This window comes from Neolamprologus multifasciatus, chromosome 12, assembly GCF_963576455.1.
Source record: "Neolamprologus multifasciatus chromosome 12, fNeoMul1.2, whole genome shotgun sequence".
NCBI lineage: Eukaryota > Metazoa > Chordata > Actinopteri > Cichliformes > Cichlidae > Neolamprologus > Neolamprologus multifasciatus.
The window spans coordinates 4,333,744-4,351,043 of record NC_140450.1 but is presented as its reverse complement, the minus strand read 5'-3'; the positions used below and the strand labels follow the sequence as shown (position 1 = coordinate 4,351,043).

Sequence of the window (17,300 nt, the reverse complement as noted above, 5' to 3'; positions counted from 1 at the left end):
ACTTTAATCTCAGCCAAACCGATTTAATCAGGAACCAATAAAATACTAAAAAAAAAAAAGCCAAACAATAACATTTTTAAGTTATCTAAGTGACTTATATATCATGTTTAACCTGAGTAGCGAAAGACCACGGTGGGTTTGAAAACGATTTGCCGGAGTCCGGTGTTCTCACCCGCTCTAGTTAGCCTTGCCCCCGGCTAGCTATCGAGCTAGCTGGTGGCTAACAGATGTCTCCGAAAACATCGCAGCGCTTTTGAAAATATGTGGTGTCTTGATAAACTGAGCAGATATTTGAGGTTTACACAGCTACATTCTCGCCTGAAAATATGTTAAACGTTTATTTTGTGACCCAGAAAGAATAATAAGAGTAATATCAAAACTAACTAGCTGCCGCCATTGTTGGAAACTGAGCTGGGCTGCGCTATGAATTCTGGGACACAGCTTCTTCTTCTTCGGGGTTTAACGGCAGCTGGCATCCTTGTACATGCAGTGCTGCCATCTTCTGTTTCAGTCCGTTATTACACTCTTAAATCCTACTACTTATTCCTGCGTCTTTTGTGATCTTACAAAGCTTCAAACGACGCGTCGACTATTAAATTAGTCGTCGACGATTTTAATAGTCGATGTAATTGTGACTAGTCGACTAATCGTGGCAGCCCTAATCCTAAGAGACTTTACTTTCGACTAATTGGCACAAAACTATGTGGTAATGGAGCATCTCAAATACAGAACACGAATATGAAATGATCTTAAATGTAATTTAAGCTACATGTTTGGGGGAATCGCACCTCTCTAGCTCACTGCAGCGGTTTGAAAACCATTTCACATTTTGAACTCTTATCATCCTCTACATTTAAGGTTGTAAAACACTGAAGGATTTCTGCTGCAGGTAGTGTGAAACTACTTCTGTGTTGATTAAAAGCCTCGAACACCATGGCCAACTAGACAATGAGATAGGGCAAAAAGGCAGAAAAGTTAGAGATCAGCTCCGCCAGCTGGCTTCACCCTTTTGGATGCCTGCTATTTGTCAACAGCTCATAACACCTAGCTGACGATGTCTTAGCTTAAAGCCAAAATGAAATCAATATTCCAGTGCCTGCATATGCCCCCATATATCATCTTACAGCACATAAATCCGATTTAGCCAAATGATTAATAACCCAGTCATGACGGGAGCGTCCATGGGCAGATGTGGCTATGAAGTAGAGCCTTCATGGAGAGATGGGGTGACTGTCCATCCCAATGGCTGTGCTTCATTTAAAATGGTAATTTAAGCTGTGCTTGCATTTGTATAATGGTCTTATTTTTAGGATCATCTGTAGGGAACAAGGCGAGAAAAAAAGAAAGAACTGCAAAGGTTACTGCAGGCTTGGATCTGGGTGCAAACCTCAGCACCACTTCATAACCAACAGGAAATCACTCACATCATTGTCTAGATTTTGTTTACAAATGACATCCTTAAACATCAAAGTGCTGTGCTTAAAGCTTTAGACATACAAAAGACCAAATCGGATCATGCACCCTTCTTACATATGAGACATTTATTTTTAAATGAGGAGAAATGAGGATCTTAAACTAAAACTTGCTATTCATCCATCCAAAAATAAGACAACAGTGTTGGCATCAGAAAAGTGAACTCATCTTCACCGTTTCACTTCAACAAATCTATTTATTGAACCTTGACAAGTATGATAACAAGTGTGGATGTGTAAAAGCAACAACACTTCCATAAACATTACTCATACTGCAACCACGTATAAAAAAAGCGGAAATTGGATAAAAGACATGACAACAAACTGCTATCTCATCTCATCATCGGTTGACAGAACACCATTAAACGCAGAAGACTAAATAAGATGGCTGCACACAGTTTTATTGTTTTATTCTGCACACGCATCCAAGGTCAGTGATCTGCTCCATAAAACAGTCTTACAGATTGTGCAGTGAAAATAACATGTTAAATACAGCCCCAAATTATGTCCAGGAGTATTTGTGGAACCATACGTGGTTAATTTAAACAAATATCAAGGTAAAAATCCACTAAGCCAGGTAACACAGCACGTTTTACACTTAGCTGTAGCTTCCAGGTCTGAAAGGTGTGTTGTTTGGATGCAAAAAGACTGGCTGCAGAGAAGTCTATGATTGTCTTTGTTCTATGACCTCATTAAACCCTTTTCAGAAGACCTACTTGGAAAAAAGTACTTTAAAAAGTAAAACACAAAAGAAAGTCATGCATTAAGCATGCAGTCAAATGTGAGAGTAGTTATAGGTCACGTTGAAAGACACACAGGCAGAGATGAGTAAAAATTTAATTAAGGACACAACCAGTGGAGGTGAAAGACACACCTGGAGAGAGCATGTAAGTTAACGCGCTCCCTGTAGTGCAGATTAAACTGTTTATGCATCTGCCTACATGTGTTTAATTGTGAGTTTGTGGATGTGCAACTCTGCACAGCTGTGGCCAGATGTATAACGAGCTTTATGTGACAGCAAATGAGTCATAACAAACCTCTGCAAAGAGTATCAATGTTCCAGGAGGGAGGAGCGACCTTCACAAGGGAAGGGAAGGTGGGTATCAATCGAATGCGGCAGTTTTCCCAAGTAGGCATTCCTTTACTGTGACAGAAACGCACACGTGATGAAGCAACACTGACAACGTTCAAACAAACACGCTGATGTAGGAAGACACATAAAGTAGCAGCTTCATTTTTCTCAAACTACATCAGAAGACCAATACAACTTTAGCCTTACTTCAGGCACACCCTGAGGTCAAGTTCATCCACAATCAACATCGATCAGCTGATCTCAAAGCCAGCAATCAGCTGATATCCTTCTACACATTCTATTAGCAAAACTAGAGGATCTAGTAAGCTGCTTTAACCTGCCTACTTAAAGTGCACATCTGTAAGCTGCTTTGCAACCCACCTCCACCTCCCTCCTACTGCTGCTGCTCTCCCAGCTTTCAACCTTCTGAATATGTAAGAGCAGAAACGTCTGCCAAATATAAATTGCTGCAAATTCTTGACAACAGAAGCACTGACCCAAATGAATTTTATATACTGTATGAACCCACATTCGAGTGTATTGCACACATATTTTCAACTACAAGAAAAAGCAATCTAGCTACAACACAAAAGCAGACTGCCTCTAAAAGGCACACAGTTGTACTCTACTGTCCTCCGAGGTCATCTGTTCTGACTCCACAGAGCAGTTTGTCACAGCGAATATACTGCTCTCTCTTAATCTCTTTGTTATAAAAAGACCAAAGATACTTCCCTCCTGGCATTTTCTGAATGTGAGGTTTAAAAGTATGGTCACTGTGAAAGTGTGACATCCTGACTGTAATTCAGAAAAGATCCACCATACCAACCAATCTCTCTAAAAGGGTGATCTATTCTGTGTCGCATGGCCTTCCGACAGATTGGCCTACAGGCTAAAAGAGGTTCAAAGCAAACATAAAAATGGGAAATTATTCTGACTGGACCGGAACAGCAGAACCGCGGGCTCCTCAACAATTCTTTCATTTAGAAAAGTGATTGTTATCAAAAGTACTGGAATACTAGGGCTGCCACGATTAGTCGACTAGTCACGATTACGTCGACTATCAAAATCGTCGACGACTGATTTAATAGTCGACACGTTGTTTGAAGCTTTGTAAGATCCCAAAAGACGCAGGAATAAGTAGTAGGATTTAAGAGTGTAATAACGGACTGAAACAGAAGATGGCAGCACTGCATGTACAAGGATGCCAGCTGCCGTTAAACCGAAGAAGAAGAAGTAGCTCTGTCCCAGAATTCATAGCGCAGCCCAGCTCAGTCTCCAACAATGGCGGCAGCTAGTTAGTTTTAATGTTACTCTTATTATTCTTTCTGGGTCACAAAATAAACGTTTAACATATTTTCAGGCGAGAATGTAGCTGTGTAAACCTCAAATATCTTCTCAGTTTATCAAGACACCACAAAAGCGCTCAGACGTTTTCGGAGACGTCTGTTACCCACTAGCTCGATAGCTAGCCGGGGGCAAGGCTCAGAGCGCGTGACAACACCGGACTCCCGGCAAATCGTTTTCAAACCACCGCCGTCTTTTGCTACTCAGGTTAAACATATATGAGTCACTTAGATAACTTAAAAATGTTATTGTTTGGCCTTTTTTAGTATTTTATTTGTTCCTGAGTGAATCGGTTTGGCTGAGATTAAAGTTATAGTTTTTACACAGCTGAATAAACGTCAAGCAGACAGCTGATTATCAGAAGTGTGAGATGCTCGAGAATTTACTCCGGTGTCCTGTTATATTTTAGATAGCAAGGTGTTTATTAAACTTCACCAAAACAATCTGCAAATTTCATTAAAATTTAATAAACTATAATTTTGTCTTTATTTTTAGTTAGCACATACCTTAAACACTTAAAGCTGTAAGCTAATGATAGTTATATAAGAGCAGATGGATGCATGATCTGATTAGTCGACTAATTGCAAAAATAATCAGTGACTAGTCGACTATCAAAATAATCATTTGTGGCAGCCCTATGGAATACAAACGAATACAAAGAGTCAGTTTTCTGCGGTTATCTCAAGGCTTGTTATACAGTAAGAAAAAGACCCTACCTGTGTTTGCATGTGCCGTATTTCTACATATGCTCATATTTAGCCACTTGTTATACACTAAAAAGTGGCTAAATGAGACCAGATGAGTCAGACTAGAGACCGTAGAAGCCTAACATTAGCATTTTAATGCTGACATTTGCACTTGTCATAGAAAATGGTATTATAGTAAACAGAAACCTTTAGGGGTTTTTGAAATGTTGATCAGATGGATTTGTACAGATTATACAAAACATAGTATATAGTAAATATCATAAACTTTTATTTCTCACAGAGATTTTCTGTAAAATATAATTTTTTTCACTAAAGGAATCAGTTCAAAGTGAACATTATCATATTCAAAGCAAAGTTTTTTCACTGTTATTTAAAAAGTTTTTTAAAATAAAACAAGCATTTCACCCCAACGTGTTACAGCACCTTTTCCCTGAAAACTTTTAGATGTAAATCTAAACACAGTGGGTGTATTTTGAAGGATGGGCATGTCACATTATATTAATAACCTGTATGCACAAGAAAAGGGCATCATGTGAAAGATTTGGACAGCTTAAATATAATTTAGCTAAAGGGGTCACTGGGGTTAATAATAAGCCTGTGTGCATGCAGGTATGCCCTCAGAAATAACTTTCCCATTATGGCTCTGTGGCTGCCATTCATGGCAGTGACTCATTCTTAATAGAGCTGTGTAAAATTAGCACAGCAGCTAATAGCATGGCTGTCTGACTGCATTGGCACCGGGGTGCCGCGGCTAAGGGGCCGAGTCCATTTGAGCCGAGGTCTCGGCCACATCCAGGAGGTTACGCTCCGTTGCAGATCGACGTCGCTGGCCTCCTGAGTGTACGACAAGCCAAATGGGATTGACCCAGAGTTCACTGTAAACACGGACCTCTTAGAGAGGATAGGGCAGGAGGGCAAGGATTTCTCAAGAAACACCGACTCCCTCCTGCTTTGACACGTCCGAGCAATGGGAGCTATACAGACAGCAGTGTGAGCGGTAGTAGCAATTCCTTCCCCACCCCCTCCCAATGAGACTGTCCCCTATAGGGACCCATACCTGGGATTCATTGATTAAACACCTAAGGAGTTGAAGGCTTATTTCATTCGCCCCCTGGAGAAAGAGCTCTGCCTCAGATTCGATTTAGGCCAGAGCCAGCTCAGCCAACATGGCTGAATGTCTCCAGTTTCATAAAGAAGAAAATAGATCCATAACTTCCACACACAGTACATTCTGGTCAAGGCTTTCTGCACGACAAAGCAGTTTGCAGTGTGGAAGTTGAAGTGGAAGGTTGCCAGGTTTCATTACATCCCAAAAAGAGCCACTTGAATGAAGTATAGGGTATCTATAGTTAATGTCAAATGAATAAATTATAAATAAAGATGGATTTTTCTGCAGCGATGGGAAGAACAACACTACAAAAAGTATATGATAAATTATTTTGACTAGAACATATTCAGCTTATTATTGGTTTGTTTGATTCATCTTTCCAGCTTTACTGCAAAACCAGTGACTGTCTGTGGGGATATTTATTGTTTATGACCATTTCTCTTATCGTACTGCATGCATACGTCTCACACTTACAAGCAGAGAGAGCACAGGGGATGCCGTGTTCTTATCAGTTAAGTGGAAAGCTAAGTGATGAGAGAAGTGCAGCTTTAACCTCCATTAGTTTGTTCAGCAGCCAGCATCAGAAGGCTGTGGTCACAGTGGGAAGCTCCCAGTGAGAAGCGTGTCTTCCTCGCTGAATCTCAAACAGGATAAAGCTGAAAAACAACCAGCATCTCCGAGTCAATTCTCCCTGGATGAAAACAGAGCGAGGGGAGGACTTGGTTGGCCCTACATGGGATTAAGTGGCAGTTTCGATTAAAATCCAATCAAGAACAAAAGGTAGAGTCAAACATTAACAGGCCCCAGTTTTGTTGAGCTGTCAGTTGAACTAGTTGGACTTTCCCCATTGAAAACAGAGAAGTGTGAAGAAAGGCAGGCTGCCCAGCAAGCAAAATGTAATTGGGCTAAAATTGGGGCAGGAGCTGATAGAAACTAAAGCTATTACTGAGGCAAATTCAATCGTGGGACATGATGGCTTAAAGCAGCCAAACAGCCCTGACTGAGGCGCTTCAGACGACTACAAAAACACTCGAGCTGCTCCTCAAGGGAACCCGCTTCTGTCAACACAACTTTGTATTTGCAGCTGATCAACGGGATCACACCGAAGCAATAAGTTGTATTCACAACTATGGATATCTGGGCCAGGTTTCAATAATGCAACAGGAAATCTGAAGTATTGGGTAATTTGACACTGCTGGGGGAAAAAGTATCAGTTTGCACATTTACTTTGACAGCACTGTTAAATGTTACCTCACCTACTGTAAATGCTAAAACTAGCATTTCTTTTTCTGACCCACTATCCCACATTAACAGAGCAGTAATCACAATAAATTAAAGTTCATTGCTGTTCTTGGAAACACAACTAATTACTGACAATCTTTCTTATTTAATTAACAGATTGAGTTTTGGTTTATATTTTTGTTTTTCCAAGTCAAAAATTTAATTGCGGCTTTAATTTCAAAGCCAAACTGATGTGAAGTGGTATGGATGGGTTCTCAGGGTGGCTTTGGTGAGCCTTCAGTTGGAGTTGTTATAACATCTAATATGTTTTTTATTTGATTTGACATGTGCAGCGAGTGTAAACGGGCCTATAGAAAATACTGATGAAGAACTAACGCAGAGGCAGAAAGCAAGACCAGAGATTAACTGGCACAGACCATTGATGAGATGGAACTGGAAGCACATAGGAGTATGAGATGATCATATTTTGTCTTTCATGCACTTACTCTTTGGAACTGATCAGACTGAAGCAAACAATGGTCTGTGCATCATAAAAACATCTTTGCATCAAGAGACAGAAGTCATAGTTTCTCCCCCTTGAAACAGCAGAGCCTCCAAGAGTCTCAGCTTTAGGCGTCCCTGTAACAACGGTGTGGATGGTAAACGTATTAAAAGTTAAACGTTTTGAAACTAAACCCGAAAACAGCTACAACGATCAATCTGCGTGATTTTGGTGTCAGACAAATGAATTATTTTTCGATGCCCTTTTTGATTTACGCTCAAAATAACACTGAGTCAACAATATGAGGCTGAAAGGTCAATTTCCACTTCATATCAGAGCATCGTGTGCTGCCGCTGATATCCATGTCAAGACATCCTGTTTTATGTATCAGTCAAGGTACATTTTTAAAAGATATATATTTTTAAAAACTGCATTCTGGAAAAAGTAATCCCTCTTTTGCTCTCTATTGTTTAATTGCATGAATTCCAAACATACAAATCTGATTGCAGCCTGAGCTTTATGGACCAAAGGGAAAGCGGAAAGCTTCTGGTACTGAAAGTCATGTCCTTTACCTGCAGATTCTGCATATTGTGGCCCCCAGATTGTGGAACTCTCTCCCTTTGAACCTGAGATCTGTGGACTCAGTGGTCGCTTTTAAAAAACAGCTAAAAACTCCTCTTTTTAAACTTGCTTTTTGTTGATTTTTATTTTTAGGTTTTAGCTTCTGTGAAGCACTTTGTGATTTTTATCTTGGAAGGTGCTATATAAATAAAGTTTTACTTACTTACTTAACATATTTATTCTTTACTTGTATTACAGTAAAGTGAACAGAATTTAACAAACTTATAATGAATAAAAAATTGAGGAACCCTGACGTACGGGGCAAATGTGAGCGTTAATATGATGATAAAACACAGACTGACACCACAATGAAGTGAAAACCTACATAATTAATGTTTTGTTTTTCTGCACATTTTCTTCTTCGGTTGCAAAGATATCATGAAGTATCAGCTCACAATGCATTGCAAAATTGCAGATATCAAGATTGGGAGATGTGCTGTTTCATGCATGGCTTTTGTTTAAAAGAAAATAGAGATGCAGTGGACAAACCAGGCCTTACTTCCTCAGCATCGTTTCCTGCTCTCGGGCTGCTTCCTCATCGTTCAGATGATGCAGAAGGAGCGTTAGCATTTCTCTTTTTAGAGGGCAGCAGCTTTGTCGCTCATGTTTTGTCAAATAAAACACGGCTGAAATGAATTCAAATTCATTCATTTGCTGCCGTTTAACTGCTTCATCCCACAACTTCCCTCAGTGTCGGCCAGCTGATTATATGCTAATTTCTTACCAGGCAAGCTGTGAAAACGAGCAAAGTTATAGAGCTGCCCAGCTGAAGGACACCTAAAACTGTCACAGTCTCGGCCAAAAAGCCTGATTTAATCGAAGCGTTGGCAAATATTCAAAGCACTCACAAAGGGGACGACTGTTTCTGCTCAATGGTTTAATCATGAATTTCCCAGCCTGTCTCGCATCTTTTTTATTACTGACCCCCAGTACGAGCTATCTAGCAACTAATGAATCTGCATGCAAAGCAGGAGACGGTGTCCTCTGCCACAGGGTTAGCATTGTTAGGCTAACAGCCAAACAAAGAGAAAGGAAGAGTTTAAAAGTTGTGGCTTAGCTCATTGATTCAACTTTCCCCCATGCCTCCGGTCCAATTAGAGGACCTGCTGGTAAGACATGACAAATGACTGGCTGATCGTTGGCCTCCCAGCACCCATAAATCCAGCTGTCTGCCCTCGCCCTACCATAGCCGCTATCGCTCCTGCAGCCAAATATCAGCATCAAGCACGTAATGGGTTCTGGATCATCAAACAGACGGCCCAAAAGAGTCAGAGTCCACCAACAAGAAAGAGATTAGCAGTGAAGCCAAACAGGCGTGAACAGAAAAACAAAAGCTTGGTTTGTGGCACAGAGCAGATTCATGATTACTTTAGGAATTTGTCACTGCTGTATTTTTGCAATTATTACACAAAACAATAAACATGTCAGCTTGAAAAGAGTGACTCAAAAGGAAAAACAGCTTTTATATGATGGTGTGCTGCAAATAAAGCCAAACTAAAACACCTCAGCAGGGAACTCTTTAAGATGCATTTTTTAATATGTTTATTTTACTTAAGGTGCCATGAGGAGAAAACAAGCACAAACTGATAAAATTTGCATAATTCATAAATGAAGTCACAGGAAAAGTCCTGATAGGGGAAGGTTTACAACAAGCCAGGTGCAGAGCGAGCAAGGAAAAACATTTCGCTCAATAATTCACCGCTTCTGTCTCAGCACCCATTAGTCCTAATGAAAAATCTATGCCACAAGTCCAGCCACAAGTTTTGACGCTGCTCGGACTCCATTTGTGCTGCACTACAGATTTAGTTTGATTCAGGGATTTATACTTTGGAAAGGCTAAAACAAAAGTGAGCCAAAGAAAACAGTGCGTAATGGCTGAGATGCAGGTGAACAGAAAGCCGAGAAACTAAATCACATACTGCATTTCATCTCACAGGCCCGCTGTGATACATAATGCATGCTTCCTGCGTTCAATCTGAGAACTTTGTTCCCTTTCATTGTTGAGCTTTTGGAGGAGCTGACTCATTCATTATCCAGTGTACAGGTTCCTCACATCTTACAAAACTCATTTGCATTCATTCAAAAGGATTTCAGGTTGAAGCCACATTGCATAATTTGAAATCTGTTTGACAAATCTGTCTAATTTGTTCCTGTTTTGTTGCTCCTGTCAGCTCACAGTGATCACCCTGCAGACACATCATCATCCCTGCAGCTTCCAATTTTCACCTCCAACACCTTGGCAGGTCTTGGCAGGCTACAGTGAATCGCTCCTACAAAAGAACAGCAGCTTTTAGACAAACAAACAGAATGTAAATAATTTAGATATTTAGATAGCTCAGCGAAGTGCCGCCATTGTTTTAAAATCTTGAACATATGGACAGAGGAGCTCTGAAAGTGGCTCGGACTGCAAAGCGTTACGCTCAAACCCTCTCGCTCATGTACACGAGCAAGAACTTTAATAACACACCACTTGGGCATGGTGAAAGTCATGTTAGGTGACGTAGGCGGCAGCCCTGCGTCTCCCAGCTACAGCGTAACCAGAAATTTGAGGCTGAGCAACTTTTTAAATTGCTGTTTTTCACCTCAGAGGAATGAAGAAGTTAAAAATTAATGACGAGTGATTTCTGACCCATTTTGACGCTCTGATTTGATTTGGGGAGCTTATGAATCTGTAACCAAATTTTAATTTGGGGCAGCTGTGAGCAGAGCTGGAGACCTGCGCTGCAACACAACTGCAATCTTGGAGGAATACCAGCTGGATAATGTTTCATGAAGCTGCTCCGGTAATTCCAGACCCATCAGAGAGAAGAAAAGGAGAAAGGTCAGAGGATGTCCTGTTGGCACCATTACTGGCTACCACTCAAACTTACATATTTATACTAACCAGTGTCATGTTGCACATTCCCAACCAATTTAACTGCATCCCATTCCTATCTTTCTTTCTTTTTTAACTTTTAGGAAGGCCTATGTTTGTCTTCAAAACCTTTAAATCTACTTAAAACCACATACAAATCACGCAAAATGCACAATTTTCTTATTTTAGCTAGGGCTGCTCAATTAATCGAATTTTAATCTCGATTACGATCTGGGCTTTCAACGATCGTTAAAAATGACTGAGCCGATTATTAGCCCCTCCCTCGTGCTTTACTCTCGCGCTGCTCCGTGTGGCAAATCGAGCGCACCTCTCTGCATTTCCAACACGTGTCACAACAATTAAGAGCAGCGGTCTCCAACCTTTTTTGCGCCACGGACCGGTTTATGCCCGACAATATTTTCATAGACCGGCCTTTAAGGTGTCGCGGATAAATACAACAAAATAAAACTAGTACCGGTACCAAAAAAAAGAAAATTTATTCATAACACACGTGAAAAGACCCAGGAAAACCGAGTAAACGATAAAAACGATAACAAAATAACGCTGAAAACCGATAAAAACCCTGAAACCTATACATTTCACACCTGAGCCTCAACTCTCGCGGCCCGGTACCAAACGACTCACGGACCGGTACCGGTCCGAGGCCCGGGGGTCGGGGACCGCTGATTAAGAGGACCCGAGGGAAGCTCGGAAAGCTAAACAGAAGTTATTTGGAGAGGAGAGTGACTGCCGTTGGTTGAAAAGAGAGGTAAAAAAAAAAAAACTTCAGTGGTGTGGAAACATTATGGGTTTGCGGAGTCAGACGTGGATCAAGTAGACACAGTGTGTAAACTTTGCTACAGTGTCGTAGCTGCACCACAGAGCAACACTGCAAAGTTCACTAAACATAGATGTTTACATTTTTCATTTATTTTTTATATTGCAAACATTTGCACTGTTATCAGTATTTGCACTATTTTATAATATTTTTTGACAATCTTTAAAGTCATTATTCAACATTGTTATTGTTAAATAAATATCGTCAAATAATCGAGATCTCAATTTCAGTGAAAATAATTGTGATTATCATTTTTGCCATAATTGAGCAGCCCTAATTTTAGCCCTGCCAACTTGGCTCCTTCACCGAGGTTAATGGCATTGCTGTAATTGGTGGTTTTAAACCAAATGATCTAAATCTCTAGTTTGCACTGTATACTGTAAACTCCATGCATACTGGATGGTCGTTGCATAATGTTAGTGACCAACAGACTGTCAGAATAGATCAAAAAATAGATCCAAGTGCAGATAAAGAACTTAACGATGAACTAAAAATGGGCAATTGTGATAAAAGATGGAAACAACATGATCTAATAAAGACAAAGGAAGACAGGGCTGCATGCATGTACACAGAGGGATAAGAGCAAAACAAGACACAGGTAGGACTAAGACGAGGGTGGGGCAAGCAGGTAGAAAGGAGGGGAAACAAAAATGGGAAGTCAAACCGAAACAAATAGGGAAAAATTAGAAAACTAATCTTCACAGTGAAACAGGGAACAACCAAGACACATGAAGACAAACACTGGAATGATGACAGAGAAAGAGGAAGGCGAGTATAAGACTAAAAGCAACTAAAAATAAATAAAAACCTCAGGGAGCATGACTGGAATGGTGCCTGAACTGGTGTGAAAATGACCCACTACAAAAACATCCAAAACACATCTCATTAAACAAAACAAACAAACACAAATCATTCTGGATTAATGAATTAAGTAAGAGAGCGTTTGCTGTATCGCATTTCACGTCTCGCTTCAGCACGAAAGTCACAAACGGCTCATGTTCGCATTTCCTTAGACTGAACTACATTTTTAAAATGCTTCATGAACAGGGGTTTGGATGGGTGGCACGTAACAAATGTTAAATTGCTATGTGGAAAGGCTGGGGGCCAGGACTTGAACTGCTGACCCCGTGATTGAGGAACGAGCGCTGTGCTTGCTTAAGCCTCGGGCCCCGAGATGTTGCCGTTTGTCAGGGTTGTTAATTTAAAGTTATCTCTCCAGAGTGGGAACGAAACGCTGTGAAATGACGCACGGAAGCTTAAAATGTGTTGACATGACACCAGAAATGTCCTTATAAGTGGTGCGCTGTGATTTAAAGGCCACGTCTCGTGCTTAATGATACAGAGACGACATCGCCAGCTGGCATCGCTGACTTAAAAACTGCAGTAGCACGTCAGCTTTCCTCGATACATATTTAACACCAAATTTTAAATGTTTTCTGCTTCACTTTATCTAATGTTTAAGAGTAAACTCTAACAGCTGAAATGGGAATACAGCAATCTTTGAACTGGCCCATTGCCTCCCTTAAATACGGCATCCTCGCCTCGATGCACAAGACCAGGGCGCTCGACTGATTTGCTTCTTGTACGTAAAAATGTCAAAGTAAGTTTGCAAAAAGGGACACGAGCGTTTGCTTAATTACTCAAAAATATAAATTATGAATAAACTGATAGTTGAGTTACTCAGCAGTACCTTTTTAGCGATTAATACTATTTTGCTGAATCATTAGTAATTCACAATGATCCATAATCATCCTCATTCCACTTTCTTTATGTTGTTCATACTTAACGTTGACATTACATCAGGATTATGTCCACGTCACCTGCTGTTAATGTGTCCTCTCAACTTCCCCTTGAAAGAAAGGAAAAGTCCCGAATCAGCAGTTACAAGGCAAGTGATGACTAATGAATCACTCATTAACAATTCCCCATTCCCACTACTACTATTCAGTAACAACAACCCATTCTCATTGCAAGGGCACCAAATACTGCTGGTGGCATCTTAATATCCACAAGGTTTTGTTTTCCATCCAGTCCCCGATCTCCCACATTTGGGCAATAAAGGTCATTTAAACACAACAGGTAAGGCCATTTCTCAGTGTACTATACTTTAGCCAAAAACACAATCTTTTCCCAAACCAGATCATTTAGTCTAGTCTAATTTAGTCTAGCAAGTGAAAGCTGAAGTAAGAAAGCAAGTAAAAACAAACAGATGCCTGAAGTCCGGCGAATTAAAGTGCAAAACAGGAAGCTATCAAAGCCACCATCCAGCCTCCTGATCCAGACATCTAAGTTGAGTAGTACAAAATCATTGTGTTTGATGCGCCATGGCTCAGACATCAAAGGATACCTGGGGAGTAGTTTGGTATCCCGGTATCTGCAGGTAACAGCAGGATTTGAAGTGATGAGAATGTGTTGTTGTTAGTAACTAAGCAGGTTTTGTGTCCATTATCATAACGATTTGTAACCCAACGATGGTGTAATCAGGTTTGTTGTTTATAACGCCTGTTCAACTGCTCATTCACACAGATATCAGATTGGCCAATCACACGGCAGAAACTTTAGACATGTAAACTAACTCTGCACATGTATGGTTGCTCTGAGTATTTCTAAAACTGGTTTGAAAGAGTTTGAAAAATAGAAAATATCCAGCGAGCAGCAGTTTTCTGGGTGAAAATTTCTTGTTGAAATTGGAGAAGATTGGGCAGCTGATGCTTCCAGCTAGCAGTAACTCTAATTTCTCATTAGGATCTGTAATGCACAACTTGTTGAATCTTGAGATAGATGGGCTACAGCACCAGAAGATCACAACAGTTATGAATCCTTACAACTAATAACAGGAAAGTGAGGCTACAAATCGAATGGCCTCACTGAAATTGGTCAGTAGAAGATTGGAAAAACATTGCCTTGTCTGATGACTCTCAATTTCTGCTGCTACAGTCAGATGGGGAGGTCAGAAATTGGCAAAAACAACATGAAAGCACGGATGAATCCTGTCTTGTATCAGTGGCGTAATGGCATGGACATGAACAATGATTTCACTGTACTCAAAATGCTTGCCACAAGTCATGAATGTGCGGCTGAAAAATCTGAAACCAGTGATGCAAAAATCTGTGAGGTATCCTTCCACCATCACGTTCACAGTTATGGGATGAGATGAAGAGGGCAAATGTTAGTCACAGTCAAATTTATTATAAGCACATTCAAAACAACAGCTGGTGACCAAAGTGCTGTACAAAACATAGGACCAGATGACAGAATATAAGAAAAGAAACATAAAATAGGGCTGTGCGATATGACCAAAATCTCATATCCCGATATAAGACATCTATCATCCGATAACGATATAAATCACAAAAATGTAACATTTTCTGTAAATTCTGTGAATCTCGGGCAGCTCGACTTACGTGAAGTGTTTCCAGCTGCGCGTCGTGTACCTGGAGTCGAGTGTTTTAACCGATGCATTAAACGATACATTTTTAGACATAAATTGTAACGGCCGCTGTTTTCTTTGTGAGTATTTATTACACGGCGTGCTGCAGGGAAAAGCCTGTTCTAACGTTTGAGTCTAAGGTTTATTTTTTAGCACCTGGCGTCTCTTTTTTAATTCTCATCCGTAAATAATCTGCTCTTTCACGTGATTCAGTTTATTTGTGATTCAGAAAAGTCTCAACAGGATCTTGAGCTTTATTGTGAAAGGTTCATGTGGAAAATAAACAAGCGGACACGCGACGGTTTTACCGTCGTTGTTGCTAACGACAACGCATAAAAACAGGCGCTTGTAGTGTGGTTATATTAAATAAAAGAGAAAGAGAGAACTTTAAGAAATTAATATAAGAATAAACCCCCGATTACAACTTGGTGTAAATGAATCTGCCTTTTAAAGACTGAAACATGAATCAGTGGCATTATTTATTCATATGTTCTCCCAGTACAACTATGTAGTCTCTGCCCAAAATTAATGATGTAATAGTGTCACTGCACTATGAAATATGACCTGAGGATGCTTGTATCCTCTCTCTCTCCAACCAGCCGTTGCAGTCTCCTGCCCACGCTCACATCAACGAGCGACTTCCCATGTTGTCTATTGGCCTAAACAGACTAAGTGCAGTCTCACAGAAAAGTAACCGCCCATTTGCTCCTTGTACCTCCTGGCAGGTTGTAAAAGCAGCAAAACTTTCTTTTCAGGGTGTAAAAGTGCAGCAATAGTTTAGCAAGCGGCCTGCAATAAAAGAAAGTTCTACAGCAGCTACATCTGCTCTGAGAAATATGATGCGGCGAGTTCAAGAAGCGGCAGACGATAAAAACTACATCTAAAGCTCGTAAAACAAGCGCAGGAAGTTTGCACATCACTCTTTATGGGTGTAAAATGACTGTGAAGCAGCCACCAATCAGCGGCGCACGCACACGGATGAGGATGTATGGATTGCCAGAGGGACAGCTCTCTGACAGATTCAGCAGCCAAAGGGAACCTGACACAGGAAACAAGGCGTGCTGCTGTCTAAATGAGAAGAGCAGCAGCTGTGTGTGAGTGTGCGCATCTAGTTTAGGAACAAGGTCTACCCTTTAAGCTACTCAACAGAAATCACACGTGCTGTCACTCTAAATGTGAGTGTGTAGGAGTAGGAGAAGCCAATTAAAAGAGCGTTAAGCAGACTGCAAATGCAATAGATGCACGGATCCAGGAAGGAAATACAAAAACACCAACTTTCCTCGGCACTCTTGTGAACAAACACGCACTCACCAGCTCTCCTCGTGGGTCAGTACACTCTCACAGAGATGAAAGTACACTGCACTCCAACATAAAGTACTCTCTCTCACTCTGACCTTTTGATTTATCCCTCTACATGTTGGCATTTTTTATCTATTTATATCTCCGTCGGTGATGAAAAATAAAGAATTTAACTTTTAAACAGTGTTTCATCATCAAAGTGGGATTTTCAAATTGACAAGTATCTTAGAAAAACATGACATGCAAAGGAAATGTCTTTGACTATTGTGGAGATCAGGGAAATATTTTACTGCTACTATTCATAACCATCATCATTACCATTACGTTAATTATCATTTCATCAAAGCATTTATTCAATAGATTACACGTGTTCTTAGTTAAGATTATTACACCTATCACAGAGAGCTTCTGTCTGGTAAAAGGTTCGAAGCATCAACGGTGAGGCTGAGCGCGTTGGAGGTCGAGACATACACACACAAACAGTAGTTAGACTCCTATTTAGGTAAGAGTTCAAATAATAGTTTGCAAAAGCTTGTGACTGCAAAATTGTGTCTGCCTAAGGGACAGTTTGTTCCAGGAGATAAGTGAGAGTTAGAAGATTAATAGGAAGCACCTGGCCTCGAGACGGAGAAGATGTCCTTTTAAATGTGTCAAAAGTCGTCAACAGAACATTTGTTTTTGAAACTTATGCATGAATTGTATCTGTTTGACGCATGAGGGGGCGTCATAAACAAAACCCTGATGGTATAAAACAACTGCTTGTGTATTATTGGGTGGAGATTGATGCTGTCTGGGTGCAGTGTTCGTCTCCCCACGCGTGTGTTCATTAAAA

At 40.5% G+C, this 17,300-nt stretch overlaps 1 protein-coding gene across 6 annotated transcripts in view; it reads right to left on the bottom strand.

Moving 5' to 3' along the window:
• Positions 1 to 17,300, bottom strand: part of fras1 (Fraser extracellular matrix complex subunit 1) — a 352,607-nt gene that overhangs the window by 247,728 nt on the left and 87,579 nt on the right. The window lies entirely within an intron of this gene.